Here is a 12,241-nt window from a genome sequence, read left to right on the forward strand (position 1 = left end):
AGGAAGCTCTCAGTTAATAATTGTGGAAGTGCTCATAGAACACTAAGCTGAGAAGCAGGCTTTGTCCCAGTGAGGACGTTACGCCAAGAAGAGGAGAGAGAGAGAGGAGGAGTTAACTGCTAAAAGATCTTGAATCGATTAACAAATGGATAAAAAAATCAGCGAGATACACTTTGTCTAATATCTCTTAATCAGTCGAATAAATTAGCTCCGAAGTACTTGGTATTCATGGTTATGGTGCAAAAAGGACAAAGATGATATATCTACTATGTAAATCAGTTTTGGCATTAGCTAGTTATTTTGGCTGTCACTTACCCACAATATATAAATTCAAAGCTTTCATTTAACATATTGTTAGTTTTCAAAAAAATCCTGTTTATTTGTAATTTGTTATTTATAATTCTATTGAAAATAATAACCTGCTAGTATACACTTTATATTATTATTATTATTATTGTATGTTGCTTTCATAACAAAACGCGCTGCCAACTTCCAGTCGGCATTTCTGAATCATCGCAACGAATCAAGCACCACCTCTGCTGCTGTTTGTGTTAGTGAGATCGGAGAAACGTCAGACTCCCGCTTTCTGATTGGCTGCGACGACTCTGGCGACGGTTTCACTCGCGACGGATTCAAATCGTCGCGTTCGATAAGGGGGAAATCGTCAATATTTATTTATTAAAGAGGTTTTAACAAAAAGTCATTCGCCTCCGATACACTTTATATGAGTTCAGCATTATTTATTGAAAAATAATTTACCTTAGACTGGTCAAAATCTCATGCAAGATAACAAGCGAATATAACAATACAAAAAGGAATTTATTGAAATACTCTTCGAAAAATATCTCAGTAACCAAATGTCCAATCGAAATAAAATTTCAGAACCTTTTACAAGGATATTGTAGCTTTCATTTGGTGCTAAGAAACCCCAAATAGGTTGACAGATGGCTGAGATATTTATTATGATACACTTTGTCAAAAATCTCTCAAAAAGTTAGCCTGTATTACTCTCAAGTACTCTTTGAAAGATATCTCGGTAACCAAATGTCCAATCCTAATAAAATTGTATAGGGTTCTACTAGGATTTTGTAGCTTTCATTTGGTGCCAGCAGAACCGAAATCGGTTGACAGACGGCTGAGATATTTATTATGATGCACTTGGGCAAAAATCTCAAAAAGTTTAGTTGTTTAAATCCTAAGTACTCTTTGAAAGATATCTCGGTAACCAAATGTCCAATTGAAATAAAATTTCTGGGCAACTAACTAGGATGTTGTGGCTTTCATTTGGTGCCAAGGAAACCCAAATCGGTTGACAGACGACTGAGATATTTAATATGATACATTTTGTTAAAAATCTCAAAAAGTTTAATTGTATAACTCCTAAGTACTCTTCGAAAGATATCTTAATAACCAAATGTCCCATCAAAATAAAATTTCAGAGTATTCTACAAGGATGTTGTAGCTTTTATTTGATGCTAAGAAAACCCAAATCGGTTGACAGACGGCTGAGATATTTATCAATATGCTATAAGTCAAAAATCTCTCAAAAAGCTAACCTATATAACTTCAAAATATTCTTCGAAAGATATCTTGGTAACCAAATGTCGGATCATAATAAAATTCAATAGGGTTCTACTATGACAGACAAGCCTTAAGATGCGGCCCGCGGAGTACTTTAAGACGATTATTTGAAATAACTTGTTAAATTTATTAAGAAAACAAAAAAAATGCTGATCAATTTTCACAGTGTTGAACACAAATTAAATGATAAATAAAAACAAAACAATCCGTTCTGATAAGATTCGAAATCACAACTCTGAAATATTTCGGCATTTCAGCTAAGTCACGAAGCCAGCTTATAGTTATTTATAAGTGGTACGAATCAAATGAAAGTTTGTTTAAAATGTAATCTTGAATCATTTAAAAATTAGTTGCAGTTTTTAAGCGCAATCAATGCTGACCAAATATTTCACTTTTTGCCTTTCCGAAGAACATAAAAACACATAGCACGAAGTTTTTGACAAACTTCTCAACAAATCTCAACTTGGTTGCCAATATTGTTTAATTTTCACTGTTTGTTTAAATTTCTATTATAAGGCTCACACATTTTTCGAAACAAAACTTACGAATCCAATTTGAATTGTCCAAGCGAAACTCCTGAACGAACTTAAAGAAAAAAAATCTCAGGCGCCCTTTTGGAGAAACTTTTGGATACATTTTTGGAGAAACTCCAGGAAACATTATTGGAGAAAAATTTTAAGCAACTCTAATGTCGTTTTCGTTTTTGTTGCGGTGCTACACTTTTCACTACAAAAACGAACAATTTCGGTGCAGTTGCATTGGTGTGCGTGAAAAAAAAAAACAAAATATTTACAACTTTGCAAACGTTGATTGGTGGACGCGGTGTACACCCGCTACACTCTCGAATTTTTGAGTGCTGCACTATCTTGAGCGGTGCAGAAAAAGTGCTACATCGGTGCAGCACGAACATCACGAACATCGGTGCAAAAGTGCTACACCGGTGTAGCACCACCACAAAAACGAAAACGACATAAGCGAAATATATGGAGAAACTCCTGGAGAAAATAAACCTGAAGAAACTCAATGAGAAAGTTATGGCGATACTGCATGGAAATTATAGGAGCATCTCCTAGAAAAATGTTCTGGTGCCACTCTAACAGAAATTTCTCAAACAACTTTAGAGTAAATTCCTCGAGCAACAAAAAAAGAATTTTCAGGAGCAACAAACAAGATTGCAGGACCAACTGCATCAAGACACAAAAGATGCCTAGAAAGCCAGAGGAAAATTTGAACAATACATTTGAAGCAACTTATTCAGCAACTTTAGAAGATAATGTTGAAGAAACTTCCGGAAACAATTGTAAAAATCGAATTTTTGAAGAAATTTAATGATAATGTATTTCATCAACTTTAGAAGAGACTTATGGAAAGAATTTACTAAAATCTTCAAGAAACTCCTGGAAAATTTTCGGAAAAATCCGGAAGAATAGGAGAAATTCTTGGAAACGATTAACAGGGCAGTTCTAAAGGCAAATCTAAGAGGAGTTCTTGGAGGTGTTCTAAGAGAATTCTAGAAAAACTAAAAGAAACTTCAAGAAATTTCTCGAAAATCTTCTGGAGCAACTCCACAAGAAATTTCAGTAGAAAATCCAGCAAACCGTTTTGGAGGGATTCAAAAGAAATTCTTGTAAAAGCTGCTTGACAAGTTCTTGAAGTGGCTTCAAGGCAATTCTAGGGGCAACTTCTAAATTGTTTGTTTGAATTTCAATTTGAAGCTCAAACGTTTTTCTCAACCAAACTTATGAATCTAAATTGAACAGTTCAGATTTTTAATAAAAATGCTTTAAAATTGTTCTTTTGTTGTTTTTGTGCATCGAAGTTTTATGCGGCCCCCAGCCTGAGCACCACTGTACTATGATGATGTAGCTTTCATTTGCAAATTCAGAATTCAAATCGGATGTCAGACGGCTGAGAAACGTGCGTGACTTTTTTTTGTAACATACGCACACACACATACACACACACACAAACACACACACACACACACACACACACACACACACACACACACACACACACACACACACACACACACACACACACACACACACACACGCACACACACACACACACACACACACACACACACACACACACACACACACACACACACACACACACACACACACACACACACACACACACACACACACACACACACACACACACACACACACACACACACACACACACGCATACACACACATACATACACACAGACATTTGCAGATCATGAAAGCGACTAGATACAGCGGATGGTGATAGCGGTGCGGAGGGGGGACCCTGAAGAATGGAAGATTATACAACGAACAACGAAGCAGGAGCGGCAAATCCGTTTGCCAGGACTGGGTTGGTGAGGACACCACCATCGCAAACCCAGCCAGTGCAAGGGCAAGAGAAGGAGCACCAACAGATGCAGCAGCAGCAACAACAGCAGCAGCAGTACAGCGCTTGGTCGAGAGGACCAAAACTACCAAGGGTAGTTGCAGCAAAAAAGCTGATTGATGAGCTGCACGAGTACGTCGATAAAAGAAGTAACGTGCACAAGGACATCAAAGCGTTGGTGATTAAGATCCAGGGGACTCTTGGATCGGCAGTTAAGGAGTGGACCAGTATGGCTCAGAGAGCTGAATCGGCTGAAAAGGAGTTAGCAAACGTGGCGAACCGAACGTCAGAAGCGCGAAGGGTAGAAACCATCACAACTGCGGAGGAAGTCAGTGTCGTGGGAAGTATCCCTCAGAGGATGCAAACTACGCCCTTCTTCACGCCGAAGAGGCCAAGGGCTTCGCCAGGAGATGTTAGACCGGGCGGCTCCAAGAAACATAAGGACGCCCCCGTTACCGGTGCTCACCCACCAGCGGAGAATGTTGTAGCAGCAGGCAGCCATACCTCATGGCAAGTCGTCGGCAAAAGGAAAGGGAAATCGGGTAGTAAAAGCAGGTCCGAAAAACGAAAGTTCATCAGGAGGAGAAACAAAGGCGAAGCTCTTATCGTTAAAGCGAGTGACGACTCGTATGCGGAAGCTCTACGCACCATGCGGACGAATCCGGATCTTAAGGAACTAGGGGAAAACGTGCAGAAAATCAGACGCACCCGTAATGGGGAAATGATCCTCGAATTAAAAAGGGATTTAAAAGCCAACAGCTCGTCCTACAAAGAGCTTACCGAGAAAGCAATGGGCGGCAAGGTCGAAGTCAGAGCCCTGTGCCCGGAAGCAACCCTCCAATGCAAAGACTTGGACGAGGTCACATCGGAGGATGAAGTAGGTTTTGCCATGAAGGAGCAGTGTGAACTAGGAGAAGTCCAGATGTCCATCCGCATAAGAAACGGGCCCTCTGGCACGAAGGTGGCATCGATTAAACTACCGATCGAAGCAGCCAACAAGGCACTAAGAGTTGGCAAGATCAAAGTGGGCTGGTGTGTGTGCCCGCTGAGTATTTCTCAGCAACCGGAAGTGTGCTACAAATGTCAAGAGTACGGCCACCTGGCACGAAATTGCAAAGGGCCGGACAGAAGCAAACTATGTAGAAGGTGCGGAGAGGAAGGCCACAAGGCTCAAGATTGTAGTAAGCCCCCGAAATGCCTAATCTGTGCTAATGCGGAGAACAACAATCACCCGACAGGTGGCCGAAGATGCCCGGCCTTCAAGCAAGCGAGTGGAACTAAGTCCCAGTGGAGGTAATTCAAGTCAACCTCAACCACTGCGATACAGCACAGCTTTTGCTGCGACAAGCCGTTGTAGAACAAAAGTGTGATGTTGCTATTATTTCGGAGCCATACCGAATTCCCCCCGAAGATGCAAACTGGGCAGCAGATAGGGCGAAAACAGTAGCAGTCTGGACATCGGGAAAATATCCCGTTCAAGAAGTGGTGTACTGCGCAGATGAGGGTTTTGTGATTGTGAAAATCAATGGAATCTTCATGTGTAGCTGCTATGCACCCCCAAGATGGACGATAGAGCGGTTTAACCAAATGTTGGACAAAATAACGGAGGAGCTAATCGATCGAAGACCAATCGTGATTGCCGGCGACTTCAACGCTTGGGCGGTCGACTGGGGCAGCCGTCTCACAACCCCAAGGGGAAGCAGTCTACTAGAGGCTCTGGCTAAACTAGACATAGACATAGCCAACGTAGGTAGCACCAGTACGTATCGTAGGGAAGGTAGGCAGTCTATCATCGACGTCACCTTTTGTAGCCCTGTGCTGATGAGAGCGATAAACTGGAGAGTGAGTGAGGAATACACCCACAGCGACCATCAAGCCATCCGGTACCATATTGGAGGCAGGACTCGGCTGGAGACAAGTGGAACACAACTGAATGACCGGAGGTGGAAGACATCTAACTTCAACAAGGACGTGTTTGTGGAGGCGTTGAATCTCAGTGCAGACGAGCTGGTAGCGGTACTATCCCGTGCGTGCGACGCGACAATGCCAAGGGTGGGTAACCCAAGAAACAGTCGACGCCCCGTCTACTGGTGGAACACAACGATTGCTGATCTGCGTGCACAGTGCTTACGAGCTAGAAGGAGGATGCAGAGGGCTAGAAATGACGGTGACAGGGAGCAACGAAGGCTACCTTACAGAGCAGCAAGAGCCGCTTTAAACAAGGCGATTAAGCTCAGCAAGAAAGCTTGTCTTGACGAACTCTGCCACAAGGCCAACGTGAATCCTTGGGGCAGCGCATACAAAGTAGCCATGTCGAAGATAAAAGGTCCTGCGGTACCACCCGACAGGTGCCCGGAAAAGATGAAAGTCATCATCGAGGCACTGTTTCCGACGCACGAGCCGATAATCTGGCCGCCCACACCGTACGTCAATCAGGAAAGCTACGTCGAAGAGATCAGGGTAACTAATGAAGAGTTGACCGCGGTAGCGAATGCTTTGCCAACCGAGAGAGCCCCAGGCCCGGACGGAATACCAAACGTGGCCCTAAAAGCAGCAATCCACGAGAACACGGATATGTTCAGCAGCACATTACAAAAGTGTATACAGGAGGGCAATTTCCCTGACATCTGGAAACGGCAGAAGTTAGTGCTGCTACCCAAGCCAGGTAAACCTCCCGGAGACCCATGAGCATACCGGCCGATATGCCTGTTGGATACTGTTGGCAAATTGCTGGAAAGAGTGATCCAGAACAGGCTAACGAAGTTCACGGAGTGCGAGACCGGTCTGTCAGAGATGCAGTTTGGATTCCGTAAAGGCAGGTCGACAGTAGAGGCCATCAGAACTGTTGTGGATGCTATGGAGACGGCGCAGAAGCAGCAGCGAAGAGGAAACCGTTACTGCGCGGTGGTCACCCTGGATGTCAAAAATGTCTTCAACAGCGCCAGCTGGCTAGCAATCGCCGATTCGTTACACAGGTTGAGGGTGCCTGAGTATCTGTGCCAGATCCTGCAAAGCTATTTCCAGAATCGCACACTTACCTACGAGACAGACGCCGGGAAGAGGAGTGTGGTTATTACTGCGGGCGTTCCACAGGGATCCATTTTGGGCCCGACCCTCTGGAATGCTATGTATGACGAGGTCCTAAAACTGGAGCTACCCAGAGGAGTGAAGATTGTTGGCTTCGCGGACGATGTGGTGCTGCTAGTGATCGGTGAGTCACGAGAAGAGGTTGAAGTATTGGCCACGGAGGCGGTAGACGTAGTGGAAGAGTGGATGCGCAGGAAGAAGCTATCGCTAGCGCACCACAAGACCGAGCTGGTGATTATCAGTAACCGGAGGACAGTGCAGCATGCACGAATGATGGTTGGCGAATGCATTATCGACTCAAAGCGTGAAGTCAAACACTTGGGAGTTATGTTGGACGATCGACTGAACTTCAACAGTCATGTCGACTATGTCTGCAAGAAAGGCACGGCTGTGATCTCAGCACTATCCCGGATCATGCCCAACAACTCTGCGATTAGCAGCAGCAAGAGGAGGTTACTAGTCTGGACTTCTTTTCCGTATGAACAAGTCTACTCTTCTTGGTGGTTAAACATAAAGTCATTTATTTCAGTTTCATTACAAACGTTGAAGGTTCTTAAATCTAGTACTTCATTAAGCTAATGGTTTTGGTGGGAGAAGTTTAGATACAACCATTTACCGATCGTCCAATCACAGGAAAGTAGAAATGACAAAACAACTACCAATATGTGCGCGCGAACACGGCACTGGTATGTTCTAGCTGTGCGCCGATGGCTTAAGCCAAAGATAGGGAGAAAGAACAGAATTGCAAAGCGCACTGGGAGTTCTATGAAATTTGACGCCATGAGACTGTTTCTAGAATGGTGCAACATGGTATCGATTATTGAGTCGACACTTCAATGCATGGGAATCACAAGTGTTCTATGTGGGTTGCAACACTTGTGTGGTATAGAAATGTTTTAGCAATTAGCTGTGAAATGACATTATCCGTAGAGGATATTGCCTTGAGTGGAAATATGCATATGCGCATCCAACTTATGCATGGGAACGTTTACAGAATGGTCAACTCATGTTTCAAGTGGAAAACAGTTTCTTTGGAAATGTTGAAACTGATAATTTATGGTTTTTGGGAAAATATGTTTGAAATGTTCATTTTGTTAATTTATGATATTTTATAAAACTGGTTACATTACACTAGCGAGCGTATCATCGTCCACCGTAAGGTACGCAGCCCCAGTGTGGTCGACCGCATTGAAGACTGGAAGAAATCGCGTCCAACTTAATCGTACGTTCAGACTGATGGCGATGCGCGTGTCAAGTGCGTACAGAACCATTTCGTCAGACGCCGTGTGTGTGATAGCCGGGATAATCCCTATCTGCCTTCTACTGGAAGAAGATAGCGAATGCTACAGGGACCGAGGCACAGGAGGAGCTCGGAAGAGCGCGAGCCAGTACACTATCCAAGTGGCAGCAGCAGTGGGATAACGCTGTGAATGGCAGGTGGACCCATCGTCTAATTCCCAACTTGTCGATGTGGATCACCAGAGCACACGGAGAGGTCAACTTTCACATGACTCAGTTTTTGTCCGGTCATGGGTGCTTTAAGCAGTATCTGAACAGATTCGGCCATGCCCGGTCGCCGATATGTCCTGAGTGTCGGGACACGGAAGAAACACCGGAACATGTTATCTTCAGTTGCCCAAGGTTCACGCGCCTGCGAGGAGAAATGGCAGCAATTGTCGGCGCCGACGTAAATGTGGACAATATCGTCGAGCGTATGTGCAGCGAGGAAAAAAAATGGAACGCGGTGAACAGGACTGTAGTTCAGATCATGTCGGCACTACAGCGAAGTTGGCGGGAGGAACAACGAACGGTTTCGGGAGATATTCCTTCGCCGGAGAACTCTCCGACGGAGTCGGCCGGGGGCTAGCCGAGTATCACGTGTCGTCGTGTCGTACATGTAAGAAATCTGTATAGCGGAGTAGAGAATAGCATGAGGAGTGTTAGTAACCGAAATTAGTCGCTAAATGGCGGCTTAATTAGTACTATCCTAGGTACTAACACATTACTAACTAGAGCCAAATGGCTCGGCATGTGGCATGGTAAATGTGGCTAACACACAAGAAGGTCGCTAAATGGCGAATGTTTAATCGAAATAGAATAACAAATTGCACGGGAGCCAAAAGGCTCAGTACGAAGACTAGAATAATAAATTGGTGATGGTGCACAAGGCACATAACGCCTCCCCTCCGAAGAAATACTGCATGGTGGTACCGGAGGGGAATTTAAGGTGAAGGTGAACTAGGAGAGTGTTTTTAGTGGGTAGGCGCACATTCGAATCCCACACAGCGTCTTTAGAAGATTTTTGGACTCCTAGAATAATAAAAAAAAAAAAAAAAAAAACAGACATTTGCTCAGTTCGTCGAGCTGAGTTGATTGGTATATGCAACTCGGCCCTGTGGGCTTCGGATCGAAAGTCGGTTTTTCGAGCGGTATTTATACCCTTCTTATGGGTGTAAGAAGGGTAAAAGGTCATGATATCAGATTATCCAGCAATTCACGAGCGGTAATGGCCGCCACAATCATGCTCACTTTCTGGTAGGGATAAAACGATCTGACATTTTGCTTGTGTCGTTTGACAGCTGATCGATAAGCTTTATGATCGATCTTATCGACCAGCTGCCAGACGACACAAGCCAAACGTCAGATTGGCTTTTCCCTACCAGAAAGCAAGCAAAACTCTGGCGGCCATTAGCGCTCGTAAATTGCTGGATAACAGAAAAAGATTAGTTTTACTCGAAACGGTCCACTTTGACGTCTTTGACATACTGTCACTTTATTTTCAGTTAAGTAATCGAGCTGAAATTTGATGGTGAACTATAAATGTCAGCACCAGTTAAACATTAAACACCTGGTTAATTTTTTTTTCGAATATATGCAGTTATGACCAAGTTATGACTGCGGCACCATTTTTCAACACGTTCTTGATTATTTTGAAAAAATGTGTTTCATTTTTCAATACTGTTCCGGTAAACTTTGTATTGTCCTTGATGTGGTGGTTTGACAATGTTAGAATTCATTGCAGCATCGCGCTAGGTTGGTTTTATTGCAATCGTAATGAATAATGAAAAAAATCAGAGGAAGAGTTGCGCTTATACTTACATGAGTTGTTTATTTCATTATTTGAATATGCCGTTTTATTTCAGATTTTCAATTTAAGCAATTTTCACAAAAAATAATTAACACTTATGTGGCCGGCAGGGTACCCGGGTACCTTTTTCAATTTCAAATCTCGATATTTTAATGGTTGTTGAAACTAGGGTGTTGGAACTCTGTTAGATCTTAGAACTCGTGAATATACATCTATTAATGGGGTTGACCGAATTTTAAAGTGAGGAGGGGCAGGGGGAGGGGCTCCTGCATTTTTTATTACGTGGAAGGCCGGCAGGGTACCCGGGTACCCACGAAATTGAAATGAACATATCTCCGTCAATTTTTCATAGATTTTGGAAATTTTTAGCTCATTCAATTCAGAAACTCATCATCTATCGGGAAAATATTTGGCTAGACCGATCTAATCACCGTGGTTTTCGGAAAATCCATATTTTTGGGAGCATGTCCTTATACCATATTGAAACCCACATTGTTAAGGCTAGGATATCTTAAAGTGTTTATGGTCAACCATGGCCCCACGAGAAGCGTGTTCCGAAATCACAGTTTCAAAGTCAACACGTTTTATGATTCCAGGCCAGTCAGATACAATATGCCAAAGCAATTTTACGATGCTTGGTACCGAAATTGCTACTAACCTACCGAAAATCCCGTATATTGTATTGTATAAAAACATGGATCCGTAAATCCGGATTTTCCGGTACCCATGGTGATCGGACCGGTCCAACCAAATACAATCTCGATAGATAATGAGTTTCTGAGTTGAATGAAGCAAAAACTTTTAAAATCGGTGGAAAAATCGCTGAGATATGATCATTTCCATTTCGTGGGTACCCGGGTACCCTGCCGGCCTTCTACGGGTGTTTTTTTTGCTGGCCACACTACGGTTAATCGTGATCGAGTTTAAAGCACTATCAAACCTGTATCTTGTTACTTCAATTTGAAGAGGAGAGAATCGATCATATTACTTTCGCCCTTGGGCAGCATTTATTTATTACGTAACGCTAAAACGACAATTGTTGACCCCTCCACCTCGAGCGTTACGTAATTTGTGAACGGCACATTATTTGAACTCAATCTAAAAAAAACAAATGGTGCATGTTTATAGCGACGTCGTACATTGAAACATAGCTCTATTTATCAGTTTACGGAATCTGTTTTCAATTGCATTACCGTACTCTCCAAAGCACCTCTGTCATCCCGAAAACGTGACGACATTCAGGGATCTCCGTATTTATGTATCTGTACTATCTCTCACTTTGCCTAAAAAAATATAAAATGATATTTAACGTAAAATATGTGAAACAAAAAGCGAATCAAAAATTTTGGCAACACTGGCCCAAGCGACTAACGAAGCGAAATGAAAATAAACAGCAAACATATTGAAAGAGAAGAAGAATAATAAGAACCCAGTTGTCCGGTCTCGTCTCAGGATCATATCTCCGTCAATTATGCACCGATTTCAAAAACTTTTGGCTAATTCAACTCAGAAAATCATTATCCATCGATATAATAGTTGGTTAGAGCGGTCGGATCACCGTTTGCTCTGAAATGCTCTGAAATTTCCTGAAATGCCTCTAAAATCCTCCTTGAACCCCTTGTAATACAACTGAGAGCTCCGAAACCCCCAAATATTCCTCCGTAACGCATCCGTAACGCCTCTGAATCCCACCGAAAATGCTCAGAAACATCCTGAAATGCCTTTGAAATCCCCCTAAAACCCCCTTGGACTCCATGTAACGCACTAGAGAGGCTCCGAAAACTCCTCCGTAACGCTTCCGTAACGCCTCTGAATCTCGTCGAAAATGCTCTGCAATAACCTGAAATGTCCCTAAAATTCCCCTAAAACCCCTTCGGACCCTATGTAACGCACCTGAGGAGCTCCGAAGCTCCCGAAAAATCCTCCGTGTCGCTTCCATAACGCCTCTGAATCCCGCCGAAAATGCTCTGAAATATCCCCTTCAAACCCCCAAGGACCAATGTAACGAAAGAACATTTCTGTCATGTGGAGACGTCGGGTAGCAAACGGAATGTTACTAACCGTGCTAACCCAAAAAAAAAAAATATTCATCCTCTGCCA

General features: G+C 43.1%; 1 protein-coding gene across 1 annotated transcript in view; it reads left to right on the forward strand.

Moving 5' to 3' along the window:
* Positions 1-12,241, forward strand: part of LOC115268184 (uncharacterized) — a 37,896-nt gene that overhangs the window by 9,595 nt on the left and 16,060 nt on the right. The window lies entirely within an intron of this gene.

The sequence above is a fragment of the Aedes albopictus genome, chromosome 1, assembly GCF_035046485.1.
Source record: "Aedes albopictus strain Foshan chromosome 1, AalbF5, whole genome shotgun sequence".
Lineage (NCBI taxonomy): Eukaryota > Metazoa > Arthropoda > Insecta > Diptera > Culicidae > Aedes > Aedes albopictus.